The sequence below is a fragment of the Dendrobium catenatum genome, unplaced genomic scaffold (genome assembly GCF_001605985.2).
Source record: "Dendrobium catenatum unplaced genomic scaffold, ASM160598v2 fragScaff_scaffold_1022, whole genome shotgun sequence".
Lineage (NCBI taxonomy): Eukaryota > Viridiplantae > Streptophyta > Magnoliopsida > Asparagales > Orchidaceae > Dendrobium > Dendrobium catenatum.
Window position 1 is genome coordinate 1,431,576 of NW_021319484.1, and position 14,551 is coordinate 1,446,126.

Sequence of the window (14,551 nt, forward strand, 5' to 3'; positions counted from 1 at the left end):
ATAGGCACGCCCTATAGTTAATTAGCCTTCCCGATAACGAGAGAGAACTTTCAATTAAGGCTAGTCTTCAAACAAATACATGTTATCCGGCGTATAGTAGCAGCGTGATTTGGTATTAAGTTAAATGTTTCAAAGATGTATTAGTATAAGATCCAGCCCATGCTAAAAGAGAGAGAAAGTGAGGGAGCGCGTTATAATTTCAGAACTATCACAAACTACTTCCCACCGATAAGAATTGCATTTTTAGAATACCTTCATAAAAATTATAAAGAAATCAAGAGGATCAATAGTTCCTTGATACCAACAAAAACAAGAATCACAATCAGGTCAGTGAAATACACTATCTCTCTTAATCCCACTAAAAATTTCAAATATATGCTAATTTATCTTCTTTATATCTCTTTCAGTCGCTCCCATCTCAAAATGCTGCCTTTTTTCCCTTATGCTGCTCAAATCAATATAAGCGAAGACAGAGGATATGCATTAACTTCAACCTGAGTAGTAAACTTTATAAGCAGACATAATAATACATGATTCATGATGTTTTAACTGCTCTGCTCTCCCAAGGCTGTTCTGCTTTAAGGCCAACGTAGGCTGAATTCTAAATCATCACCATTATTTCCCTCACAACTCACTCATAAAAGAGATAATCACAGCAAACTACTACCTGATAAGTCTTCCATCTGTAAAAGAAAATTAGAATCCCCCATCCGTGCAATATAAATTTTTCATTCATATGGACGGATTGTAACAATTTTCCAACTTGAGAAATAGAATGGAGACAGAGGCTATTTAATTTCTAAGGTAATGCATAACGCAAGGAAGTGCACATGGATTGCCAGTAAGATATGCTGAGCATATATATATATATATATATATATCATCTCAAATCACCAGAGAAACAGCATCCTGCTTCAGGGAAGGATAAAGAGTACAATATGACTATTGAATCCCCACACTAATAAATAAATAATCAACTTCCTAAAATCCCTCCAACAACAACAACAACACCAAGCCTTTATCCCACTACGTGGGGTCGGCTACATTAATCCTCCATTGTGTCCAATTAAAAGTCAAATTCTCGTTTAAATCTAATAAAGAAAGGTCTTTCCTAATATTTTCTAACCAAGTCTTTTTAGATCTACCCCTACCTATTTTAACATAAGTCAAATCTAATACCTCTACTCTCCTAACCGGGTCATCGGAAGGCCACCGTTTTATGTGACCAAACCATCTAAGGCGACTCTCTCTAATCTTATCTTCTACTGGAGCTACTCCAACCTTTTCACGTATATGCTCATTTCGTATCCTATCTCTAAGGGTAAAGCCAATCATCCACCTGAGCATCCTCATCTCTGTCACAGTTAACTTAGTATTATGCTTCTCTTTTAATGACCAACATTCGGCACCATAAAGCATTGCAGGCCTCACTACCATCTTATAGAATTTTCCCTTAAGTTTGAGGGGTACATTTCTATCACATAACAAGCCCGATGCATTCCTCCACTTCAACCATCCAACTTGAATTCTACTGATAATATCTCCATCTATTTCACCATCACTCTGAACAATAGATCCAAGATATCTAAAATGTGTACTGTTATTAATGACTTGATCGCCCAAAGTCACAATCCCCTCACTAGGTCTATTACTACTAAAATTACACTCCATATATTCCGTTTTAGATCTACTCAAGCGAAAACCTTTAGACTCTAAGCCTCTAAGGTTGACCTGCATAATTCAAGTTTACCTTCAACTCCCTCTCTAGTCTTATCAACAAGAAGAATATCATCAGCAAAAAGGTATCCCTCCAACAAGTAGGAGATATCCCTCCAACCTCAAGCATAAATAGGTATAATCCTAACATCGGTTGCCTGAAAATTTTCAAGCCATCCTTGATGTTCGGCATTGCAAAATGAGTATAAGTAAACTTGAATTGTAGGAGATCAGTCACTTGTTGGCAATCACCAGCAATGTTACACCACAGATATCTCGATGAAAACATTATTGAGGAAATTACAAGTAGCAAGTAAGATCCATGACTAAAGAAAAAAAGTGTGGCTTAATGCTGATCCTTGATGTAATCCAATTGAAATAGAAAAATACTTGATCAAACAATCTTGTGTTTGAGCACATATTAAAACTCTTGTATACATATCCTTGATGACTTAAATATAAACATTACTAACTCTTTTCTTTTCGTCGAGAACTCTCCAAAGCACTCATATGCTTACTCTAAAAAAATAAATATCAAATGTAGATCCTCTTTACACTCTCTATACTTCTCCATCAAACCTTTCAACAAATATTTAGCTTCAATAGAAGACCTAGCCAGTATGAATTCAAACTAATTTTGAAAAGCACAATCTCATGTGCTGATCCAACGTAAATATACATCAGCAACTAACCAAAACATGAATGTTATAGGAACTTTAGAGAGAAGAAGGCATCCAACCCTGCGCATTATGAAACATTCAGAACCCGAAAGTACTGATAAAATTTCAAAAGTAAATAAGAAGAATTTAAGGGGCATAGATTTGCGAAAAATGACGAGGGCTTCAAACATTATAGACAATGCAGGGAAATAGAGAGAAGAAAAGCATACTCTGAAAAAATCAGCAACGCCTCTAGGGCATCCAACGAATAGAAAAGCCGGAGATAGATTTTAGAGAAATTATTGCGCTCCGAAAAATCTACTTTGATATCAGGAAAAATTAGGCGGCGAGAAAGATGTGCATCCGATCCTACAATCACTACGGCATAGGTTTCGCTGTAGCTGGTATAAATAGTAGATGTCTACTGAAGAGTCGTGTGGGAGGCGAAGAAGCTTCCCCGTAAAAGAGCAGAAATTATTCTGCGCGCACACCGGATCAACCAAATCTCCAGGCTTCCATAAGAGTATCTATCCGTATTATGCGACCAACCCCGCGCTCACGTTTCTTTTTGTTCCCTCTTTCTTTTCTCTTAGCTGATTAAATAAATTTTAATAGCACTGGCAATAAATTTTGTTATTCTTTATTAAAAATATATTTAAATTAAATAAAAAAACATATATAATTTTTAATTTATTTTTTTTTTAATCTATCTCTTGGAATAAACCATATCTAATACATCTATTCTACTAAGAGAATAATCAGAAGACTGAATTCTGTGACATTTAATAATTAATACTAATTAACTTTAAAAATAAAAATTAATTAAATGAAAGTATAATTAGCTACAAATGCATTATGCGTATACAATGAAAATTTCTCAAACTAATTTGATTAGAATTTATTATTGCGTATACAATGAAAATTTCTATAACAATATTTCTTCTCATTGCCAACAATGGTTCCAGATTTCATGAAGAAGAGGAAGCTACCGATGGTATCTCTATCCAAAAATCATATGTATCTCTCTCTCTCTCTTCAATGAATTTATTTCTCTTTTCACAGCAAGAGCCACTGATTCCACCAACATGCGTTAAAATTAAATTAGAGAAAGGGCCCATGAATTTTTGCAGTAGTAAGGAGAGTGCGTAAAGTAGGCAAACAATATTCCTTTTCCGCTAATTCCTCATAAAAATTTCTCAAACTAATTTGATTAGAATTTCTATAACAATATGTCTTCTCATTGCCAACAATAGTTCCAGATTTCATGAAGAAGAGGAAGATACCGATGGTATCTCTATCCAAAAATCATATGTATCTCTCTCTCTCTCTTCCATGAATTTATTTCCCTTTTCACAGCAAGAGACACTGATTCCACCAACATGCGTTAAAATTAAATTAGAGAAAGGGCCCTTGAATTTTTACAGTAGTGAGGAGAGTAAGTGTCAATTAGGTAAACAATATTGTTTTCCGCTAACTACTCCAAAAAAAAAAACTTAAACAAAAGGATCATGAACCAAAAAGGAAGAAGAAGATGAGGATGAAAGAAAAAGGCTCAGAAGATGACAATGAATCCGTGACATAGAACTATTAGAGAAGCTTCGCTATGCTCGAATTCCCATCGTAATGTCAGTTGGGGTTGCCTGAGAAACTTCAGGCCATCCAGAAAGCCATACCATAGGAAACATAGCAAAATTCATGCCAAATTCTAAACCATCATATTCATCATCGCCCTCTCAGCTTTTCACTAAAAGAAGAAATAATCACAACACACTACAGGATATATTTGGGGTGCAAATCTTTGAAACTGACATATATTTAGGCCTTCTTAACTTTATATCATGGTGAAAATGAAGCAACTGATAGGATTTCCATATAAAAAAGCAAAATATTAAACCCCATCAATGCAATTTCATTTTTCCTTTTCATGGCAAAAGATTGTGAGATGCATTAGCATACCTCAAAGTTAGAAACAGAGAGAGAAAGAGAGAGAGTGTGTGTGTTTGTTATTATAAAAAAATTCATTAGTGATCTTCTAACACTGCACTAAATAAGGAACTTGAGACTATCACAAACTAATTCCCTCTGATATGAATTGAATTTATAGAACACCTTCATAGAAATTGCAACGAAAACATTAGGATCCAACAACAGTTCCACTTTACCAGCAAAAACATAAATCCTTGTTCTCAAATATAAAACTTTCCAGGGCATTTCTTTTGGAACTTAACCACATGCTTTCTCTAAATCAATAAATATGCTTTCTATAAATCAATAAATATAATATGTAGAATCTCGATACTCCCTCTATACTTCTCCATCAAACCTCTCAAAAATATATACAAAATGAAAAAAAGACAAGTTACCATGATTACTGCACCGTGCTTCATGAAAAAAAAAAAGAGGGGGGGCGATATGAAAATTAAATTCCAATAGAAAATAAATAAACCACTTTCTAAAGGTCCTCTCACCTTTTACTACCAAATGACATTACATGTAAACGGTTATGACCAGGGCCCTTTGAACCGGGTGTTTTGCCACTAAATGGCCAGAGCTCGTATGTTCCCCAATGACTTCAAATCCTTGAGATATGAATTAAATGAGATATAATCGATAGGCCACAAAGCTCTCTTTTAGCTAAGGTGGATTCAAATTCATCACCATGGGCAAATATTTCCCCCATGTCTACAAGGTACCTTTGGACAATGCAACCCATGGCTGTCGACAAAGATCCTTCTATCAAGTTAGGTCGACTACCTCTAATTAAGTAGACCAGAGACCACGATGACCCGGGCGATGGAACCATGGGATCATAATTGGGTCCATCATCACTTCCCAACCATCCGCCTTAAATGCGAGATAGTTAATTTCTAATTTTAAATATCAACCCATGCTGCTACTATACATCAAATACCACGTACCAATACGTAAAATGAAAGAAGGCTGGAGCGTGAATTTTCATAAAGTGCATTGGGGGTGTTCTGACACTGCATTAAGTGTAGAACTCGAGCCCAACACTAACAATTTCCCTCTCATAGAGTACCGTCAAAGACATTACAATGAAAACAGGACCCAACAATAGTTCCTTGTTACCAACTAAAACATGAATCACTATCACGCCAAGTGAAAGCCGAAAGACACTTCATCACTCAATTTCAAATAAATGGTCATTTCTCCTCTCTCTACCTCTTTCTCTCCCCCTCATCTATAAATGTCGACTTCATTTTTTCCCCAATGCAACTCTATTCAATAAAAGAGAAAGAGGATATGTATTCACTTAAACCGAGCAGCGGCCTTTATAGGGAGGCCTAATAGAAGTTCCATCATGTATCAACTTTTCCATCACTCACTATTTTCGATGATGTATTTACTTTTTCATTTCTCATTGTTTTTCCTACAGTGCTCTCCCAAAACTAAGAACTCCTTTCCAAGAGTCACTAGTGCATATATAACATAGGGAAAAAACACATTATAATTAGACCCTTGGTTTTGCTTGATCAAAGAGAATTTTACTTTAAAAATAATATGCAAACTCTGGTGATTTCTTGAGGCAAAATATTCAGCACAAATCAGTACCTCTAATAAAAAATGGGGTGCAATGTTCAAACCCTAGAAGATCAGCTCAACCTTACCCAAACTGTCCAACCCAAGGTACCAAAAATAAAGATCCAGAAAAAGTGGGATACACATTTAAAAGATCCACAAGTTACTGCTAAGGAAAGAAGCTTGACTAGTAACAATTTCCAATTTAATTCCCACGCACACATGATAAAACTTTATAAAACAACAAAAATTAAACAAACAAAATAATAGACCGGGTCCAGCCAGACCATATGGGACCGGCTCACATTAAATGGGGCGGAACTCTTCCGCCCCCTGTATGCGCCGAACACAAGCCACAAGCCATCTGGAGCTGTTTTCGAAGGATTTTTGAGGAAGTTAGGAGGAAAATTTGAATGTAGGGGCTATTTAGAGATTTCCTTTTGATTTGTATGCATTAAATAGTTTGTTTTCCTAGGGTTAGGGTATCTTGAATTTGGCTGAAATTTGAGATCTCCTAGATTTAGGTTTTTCTTTGGGCTCTAGTAGCGTCTAGAGAGTTGGGAGAGATCGATCCTCCTCTCGAATAGAGGATCAATTGTATCTTGCTATTTTTTGTTTTTCTTTCATCAAATAATACAAATTATCTACTGTTTTCTTGTTTTTTGTGTGGACTTTTGTGAAGAATTCTTGCTGTTTTCCGAAGATTTATACGAAATACTTGAGATCTACAAGTGTTTCCTATCACAAAAGCTTTGAAAGAGCTTTAATTAAAAAATGTGGAAAGAAGTGAGAAAATATACAAGAAATGGAAAGAGGATTTACCCCTTCAATTTGTCCAGAATTATAATAGGTCATGCATGGGATACAACGACGGATTTAGTTTATTAGCGATAAATTTTACAATTATTCTAATGACAAGCTCCATAAAGGACAAAAGACATGAGATTCAAAAAATTATGAATCTACTTCCAATAACACAAAAGTAGTTGTAGTTCATAAACTAAATTTTTGCTATTCATAAACTAAATTGGTACTTCTAACTTTACAAGGATATTGACATCATGTAAGGCAAAATATTAGGCACCACAAAACATTACAGGTCTCACCACCCTCTTATAAAATATTTTGGACCTACGTTGAGATAAAAAAACATAAAAATCACAGAAAATATAAAACAAACTTTAAATTCAATGTCTCATCTTAAGCTCTAAGAAACCAGAATAGTGGCTGGCAGCACCGGTTGCCTCTTGAGGCCATCCTTGATGCATTGATGCCTTGCCATTCCAGGTGAAACCAACACAAACACATGGAAAGCGCAATGGAGAAAAGACTCAACCATGGTTAATGAGCCAGTAGATGTGCTATCCATCATCATCACATCCTCTATGAGAAAAAAGGTAGAAAGATTTTTCCCTCCAGACATGACATCATCCCATCTTTCCCCTTGGCATCACAAATCTCCATGTCCCAGAAAAGGAATATCATATATAAGGGAATAAAAAAAAGTTGCTCATATTTTAAACAAGGATTTCTTATAAGAATTCAATAAAAATGCTACTTCAACTGACATGTAAAGGCACCATCTATCAGCAAATTTACAAAATCGAGGCCAGATTGCCAAAACAGAATGCACATCTTTGATGCCTCATCATTCTCAATCAAAGATATGAAAACTCGACCAAGAAAGATTCAAATAGTCAATGCATCACCGCATCAACACTTAATAAAATAGATAAGCACTGGAAATTAAAATTTAATAACAGACAATAAAAAGAACTTGGTGCAACAACCCAACAACTCATGCTTCATGCTTCTTCCACAACAATCTAATCCATTGATCCACTATAAATAGGCATCCACAACTAGTCAGACCGGGAATTTCATTGAAACTTCAAAGAGAATAATGCATCCTACCCTGCACATTATGAAACATCAATAACCCAAAAGAACTGATAAGAAGAAGAATGAGAAACAAAGAATAGGGCAGGGGTCAGATGACAGCAGATTCCACAAATAACACAAGTAGAAAGCTTTCTACTGATAGTTACGTATAAATCCCCATTGTAATGCCAGCTGTTGTTGCCTCATAAGCTGCCCGCCATCCAAAAATTCCAAATCAGAAAAAAAAAAGAAGCAAACATAGGGGCTGTTTGGTATGCCGATTTAGGCGGATTTATGGCCGGATTTGGGCAAAATCCAGCCAAACGGCCTAAAATGCAAATCCAAATCTCACGGCAAACGAAATCCTCCTTGGACGGAAAATTCTGCTGATTCGCTCTAAATTCGGATTTCCGAAATCCTGTATTTTGTTGGATTTACGAAATCCATGATGCTAGAGAAAGAATCCCTCGATAAATCCTGCTCTATAGTCAACCAGTTACATGAGATTTAAGAGGATTTATCGTGAATGTTACCAAACAGTTTTCAGGATTTAAGCCTCTCAGGATTTTCGAAATCCGGATTTAGAGGATTTACGAAATCCAACTTAAATCAAATCCAAGATGCTACCAAACAGCCCCATAGGGATATCCATGCGTCCAAAGTGGCTAACCCCTAGGGCTGTTCGGATAAAGGATTTAACAGTATTTAAGCCAATTTTGAGCAGGATTTTTTTGCCAAATCCTGCAAACGGGATTTGAACAACCGAAAAATCTCACGGAGGAATAATAAATCCTCCGTCTCCCTTACTGGACCGCAAATCCGGGATTTAATAAATCCTGTAATTTCGCTGATTTACAAGATTTGGGATTTGGCCGAAGAAGCGCGCGAAAGGGAGAAAGGTAGTTTCCTTTACAGCGAGCGACCTCCCAGTAGTTACTTCCAATTAAAATGTCGAGACATTCGATCCGACAGGAAGGGAACGTCGTGGAACGATCGAAGTCAAACAGCAACGAAGGAGCCGAAGAAGCGACTCGTGCAAAGACCCTGCCTCATGCGAAGCAACGAAGTCGAACAGCAACGACGAAATTGAGAAGTTGTACAGCAAAACCCTAGACGCCAATGCGAAGAAATTAATCTACTTAATCTAATTGAACTTAACTAATATAAGCTAAAACGATAACGGCGAATTTACATGACTTCGGATTCGACAGGAAGGAACGTCGTCAAAGGAGGCAAGGAAGTCACTTAGCGCGACTCGTTCAAAACTCTACCTTTCAGGTTTAGCAGGTAAAGTCGAACAGCTTGAGAAGAGGTAAAGAAAACCCTAGCACACCCACGGCTAAAGGAAGAGCAGAAAAATTGGAAATTGACATAAAAGCAGAGAGCACTACTCTCTTGGCCTATTGGTTGAGAGCTTTGGCTTCCAACTAAGAGGTTTAAGGTTCGAGTCTATGTATATGCGTTGTGTGTGAGTTTGCTACTTAAATATCCCAAAAAAAAAATAAAAACAGAGAAGTATAGCACGTGAATCCTAATTTTGAGATATGTTGATGCATCTCACAATCTCTTGCCATGAAAAGGAAAAATGAAATTGCATTGATGGGGTTTAATATTTTTGCTTTTTTTATATGGAAATCCTATCAGTTGCTTCATTTTCACCATGATATAAAATTCATGGCTAATCGTATCTATAACTCCATCTGCTCTTCCATCGGCCTGCTTGTGTCGATTGTAAAGGCCTACGACCACTTTGTCCTACGGGATAGTGTGATCGTACTCTTTGCATTCGAAACCACACGAGCGGAATCCTTTCGGAGACCCACAGAATTTAGCCTGAATATTGTTATATTTCCTATGGTATGGCTTTCTGGATGGTCTGAAGTTTCTCAGGCAACCACAGCTGACATTACAATGGGAATTCGACCATAGTGAAGCTTCTCTAATAGTTCTATGGCATGGATTCATTGTCATCTTCTGAGCCTTTTTCTTTCATCATCCTCATCTTCTTCTTCCTTTTTGGTTCATGATCCTTTTGTTTAAGGGCCAAGTTTGTTTTGGATGAATTAGCAGAAATGGAATCTCTCTCTCTCTCTTATGAACTCTTTATTAATTTTGAATTATTATTAATTAGTTTTAATTATTTATAAATATTTATCTCATTAATCAATTAAATATTTTATTATTAATTCACACCCTATGACTAATTATATTACTAACTCTTTAATTAGGTCAAATTAGATAAATAATTTATGTATTAATTATTTAATTAGTTTACTTAGTTTTTAATATTTTAAATTATATTAATCTTTTTATCCAATAAGGGAATGGGGATAAAAAGGTCTATTTATATACGATCAAATTATATTTGTTTGAGTCGTCATTGTCAATATGAATGGATTTTTTTAGAAAACAAATTCAAGAAATTATATAGAAATTTGTGTTGGGTTAGAACAACATAAAGAATAAATAATAACTTTGAGTGGAAAAAAAAAGAAGGAATTAAGGAAAAGGTGAATATAGAAAAAATAGTGGCTTTCTTTAATCAAAAAAAGAAAGGTAAAATACAAATACAAGAAGAACCCCCTTGTTGGGGGATTCGACAAAAAGATGCAAGAAAAAAATATGAATAAGAAAAAGAAGAATAAAATAAGTCTGAATAGAACAAAAAAAGAAGAAACTTTGAATAAAGAATTACACAAAGTTTAACTAGTAATAACTTAGAGGCATCTAGGGTTTGCTTTTCATCTTCTTTTTCGTCGTTGTTGTTCGACTTCATTCGAATGTGCAGAGATTGCATGAGTCACTTCTTCGGCTCCTTTGTTGTTGTTCGAATTGGTTCCATCTACGATGTTCCCTTACTGCGGAGTGGACGTTACAACATTTCGATGGGAAGAAATGACACAGATCGCTCGATATGAATTTAACTTTCTCACTTTCGTGGGCTTCTTCGGCCAAATTTCATAAATCCGTCGAACTGGAGGATTGAGTAAATTCAGGAGTTATGGCAAAAGAGGGAAACAGAGGATTGAGAATGATGAGGCAGTAAAGACAGTGTGAAAGCTTTTTCTATGTTAATTAGAAAATATTTTCTAATTGCATAGGACAGATTTATGGGATGATTTGAGGGCTAATTTGGGAGGGAGATAATTAAGGAAATAGGAGGGAATTAGGGGAGGGATGTTTAGGTATTTATTATTTAATTATTTGCTTTAAATAGGATGGTTAGGGTTATGCAAATTATTGTGGCTATTCTTGTTCTTAAAGTTTGGTGTCTTAGGCTCTAGCGTCGTCTAGGGATTGGGAGAGATAGATCATTCTCTCGAATTAAGGATCAATTGTATATTGCTATTTTTCTTCCATTAGTTTGAATATTGCAATAAAAACTACTGTTTTATGGTTTCTTCCTTTGGTTTTGTGGATCATTATCGTTGTTGTTGCTTCTCTTGTTAGGGTTTACTTGAGATCTTTAAGTATTTACTAACAAATTGGTATCAGAGCTAATTTTGGGAATGCTTAGGAGATTTTTCTAAGAAAATTAGCTGCTGGTTTTAAATAGAATGGGGCTGTTTTGCTATTTTTGGAATTGAGATTTAGATTTTTTAGTCCAACAAAAATCAAGGTATCGATGGTGGCCAAGAAAGTGTATGTGTTGGAGGAACGCTTCGAAGGGGAGATGGCCAAATGAAAGCAACGGTGGAAGATATATTTCATCCGCGGAAGAAAAAGTTTATAGTCTTAATGAGATGGTAAAAAATATATTAGAAAATCAAATTCAAACGAAAAAACAAAGGGGCCGATAGGAAGAACTACGAATTTTGAAATTCATAGGAGGGAAAACGATGTGGAGATCACGGAGGAGAAAGGTGGAAGGTATGGAGAGAGGCGTGGTTATGGGGGGCATAAACGAAGGGGTGTTAATTGGGAGAGAAAAGAGGGGGGGGATTATGGAGGGGGGGGGGGGATTATGGTATGAGGGGTGCTGATTTTGAAGGAAGGATGAGATAAAACCAAGAGGGGTTTGGGTATGAGCATTGAAGGGAAGATCATGAGACTTTAGAAGGGATGAACACTTGGGAAAGGGGAAATTATGGAGGAATTCAGAGAAACATGAGAGATCCGAAGGAACGGAAGTTAAAGATGACCATTTTTAAAGGGGATGATGCACACTGGTGGATTTATAAGGTTATGAGGTATTTCACAGTTAATGGATTGACGGAGGAGGAAAAATTGACGTCATGGGGATTATGTTTAGAAGAGAAGGTGTTGTATTGGTACTAGTGGAGAGACATGAGGAGTCCAAAATGGAGTTGGAGGGAGTTCAAGGAATGCTTATTTGAATGTTTTTAACATGCAGGGAATAGAACTTATATGAGCATTTCCTTACACTAGTGCAGGAAGAATATATGGCATATTATCTCAAGAGATTTGAGTACATGGCTAGTCGATTAGATCGACTATCGGAGACTATCTTGGTGGGTATTTTCATGAAGGAACTCAAATCGAAGATTAGGTCCACAGTGAGAGTCATGAGACCTCGTGACTTGGGAGAGGCAATAGAGTTGGCACAACTAGTGGAGGATCATAAATACCAAGAGAGGGGAGCTAGGGGCAGCATTATAGGTGGCTCTTATATGATGACTACCACTTTTTTAGTACCCAAGGGACCTACAACAAGCAACATTCGTGGGACTCCTAGGGAGAAGCTAGTAGGAGAAGGAAATGCGGGAAAATTCAAAAGATTGATAGAGAAGGAGATGCAAAAGAAGAGGGCAAAGGGACTATGCTTCATATGTGATGAGAAGTATACTCCAGGGCACAGTTGTAGGCATCGAACTCTTCTGGTTATCACCATCTGTGATGATGAGGAAACTAGGAGGGAGGTGAGAGTGAGGTAGAGAGAGAGAGAGAGAGATGGAGGACAAGCTACTTCTAGATGTGGCGGAGGGCTAATGAATTTAGTAGTAGGATTCACTCTTAATCATGCCATGAAGGTGAAGGGGGAAATAACAGACAAGGAGGTGGTGGTGTTGATTGATAGTGGGGATACCCATAATTTAATATCCAACTAGGTCGTGAACTAATTAAGGGTGAAATTGGTGGATACATGATATTATGGAGTGAAGATGGGTACATGAAAGCTGGAGACAGACCAGTGGATCTATAGAGGAGTAGTTTTGACCATATAGTGGGTTTAGGTGAGTGAGGTTCTCCCATTGGAGTTAGGAAGCACTATTGTTATTCTGGGGATGGAGTGGCTACAGACCTTGGAAGACACCAAGGTGAACTGGGTGGCACTGACGATTGAGTTGGTGGTGGAAGGGAGAAGAGTAGTGATATGGGGAGATGCAGGGCTCTCCAAAGCCATGGTATCACTTAAAAACATGGCGAAAAGCATACTAGAGGTGAGGAATGATCATCTGGAGGGGATCACATTGGAGGAGTGACACCGGTGCTAACTTACTTTATTTCTTTATTTAGCTTATGTTCTATGTTTGTATTTTTTTAGTTTTCGGGTGTAGCTTTGAGGTACCCGTATAGCTTGTTTAGTTTCGTGGCTCACATCCCTGTATATGTATATGTGTACCGTGGGAAATGAAGGTAGATTTTTGGCAAGACTTTACTTATTTGGTTTTCTTTGTTATCTTTTGTATCCTGAATTCTTTTTCAAGTGGTGGCCTTTTGGTTCACAGAGAGACAGAGCAATTATTCCCAGGAAATTCGCTAGGCTGCTCTCTGTTCTTGGGAGCAGCATCAAGGAGGGAGGGGACGTTCCTCTTTTAGTGCAGCCCTTGATTCAACAATTCGATATAATTTTTTTTTATATCCTGAATAACATATCCTTTCATTGTATTAAATTGCACAAATCTTGTTCAGACAGAGCATTGGGTAGACATTTCAAATTCATCTAAATGAAGTCAATAATCTCAATTTGCAATTTCTTTCTTGACAAAGTAACCACAGACAAGGGTGAAACCAGCCTTAGTTCTCTGGAGAGGCAAGTGGTAAGCTTATAAAAAAATAAAAATACATGTAAGGGTGTAAAAATAATTTATTTTATACATAATCGTTTTTCATAAACTTGTTTGTTAGTGTTAGAAAAATTCAACATAATCGACAAAAGTAGCAAGAGGCCAAGAGGCTTTCTGATTTTTAGAAGGGCAGATTAGAAATAACTCTTACTATAGTACACAATTCCGTCCTTGACCACAACCTCCACAACATGAAAGCATAAGGCTGCTTATGTGAACCATTTACAGTAAATGCATGTCATGTTCAGTAGAGAAGACATAAGTTGCCATTGCAAATCTATTCTTGTTTGATATTAAGATTATGATTTGAATCATTACTTTTTACAGCAAATTATTCTATAGGAACCTCAATATCATTTTCAATCATGAGTAAGAATGTATGAGATGCAAATCTGAGTTGTACTTCTTTTTGAGTTGAAACGACATAGGATTTTATCAAAGAAAATAAAAAGGTCAGAACATCCTAATATAGGCTTCATTTAGCTACATGATGTCTTTTGTAAAAGGCAGTTTTAAAAATTTTGTTTAAAAGAATGGAGGTTTCTGATGAAGAAGTCCATACTAAAATGCTTTTGAAAACAATACAAAAATAAATTTCCGTGAAAAAAAGTTCTACAAAAGTGTCACATACAAACAACAACCTAAAAATAACTTTACCGTTTGGAAACATAAAAGGCAAAATTAAGTGGTCTCAAAAGAGGCCATAATTTGTATTAGAATGGAGTT

The 14,551-nt window shown here is 36.4% G+C and overlaps 2 long non-coding RNA genes across 2 annotated transcripts in view; both read right to left on the reverse strand.

Moving 5' to 3' along the window:
• The window catches only part of LOC110099398, a 28,451-nt gene extending 25,388 nt beyond the window's left edge, over positions 1-3,063 (reverse strand). Inside the window, exon 1 of the long non-coding RNA XR_003701822.1 lies at positions 2,606-3,063. This is a non-coding gene — a long non-coding RNA (uncharacterized LOC110099398). The remainder of the gene's footprint in view (positions 1-2,605) is intronic.
• A 4,365-nt stretch (positions 3,064-7,428) lies between these two features.
• On the reverse strand, positions 7,429-8,982 carry LOC110099402. The gene is made up of 2 exons (XR_002303443.2): positions 8,467-8,982; positions 7,429-8,006 (listed from the first exon to the last, which is right to left on the reverse strand). It is a non-coding gene; the product is annotated as an uncharacterized LOC110099402 (long non-coding RNA).
• Positions 8,983-14,551: the final 5,569 nt, after the last annotated feature.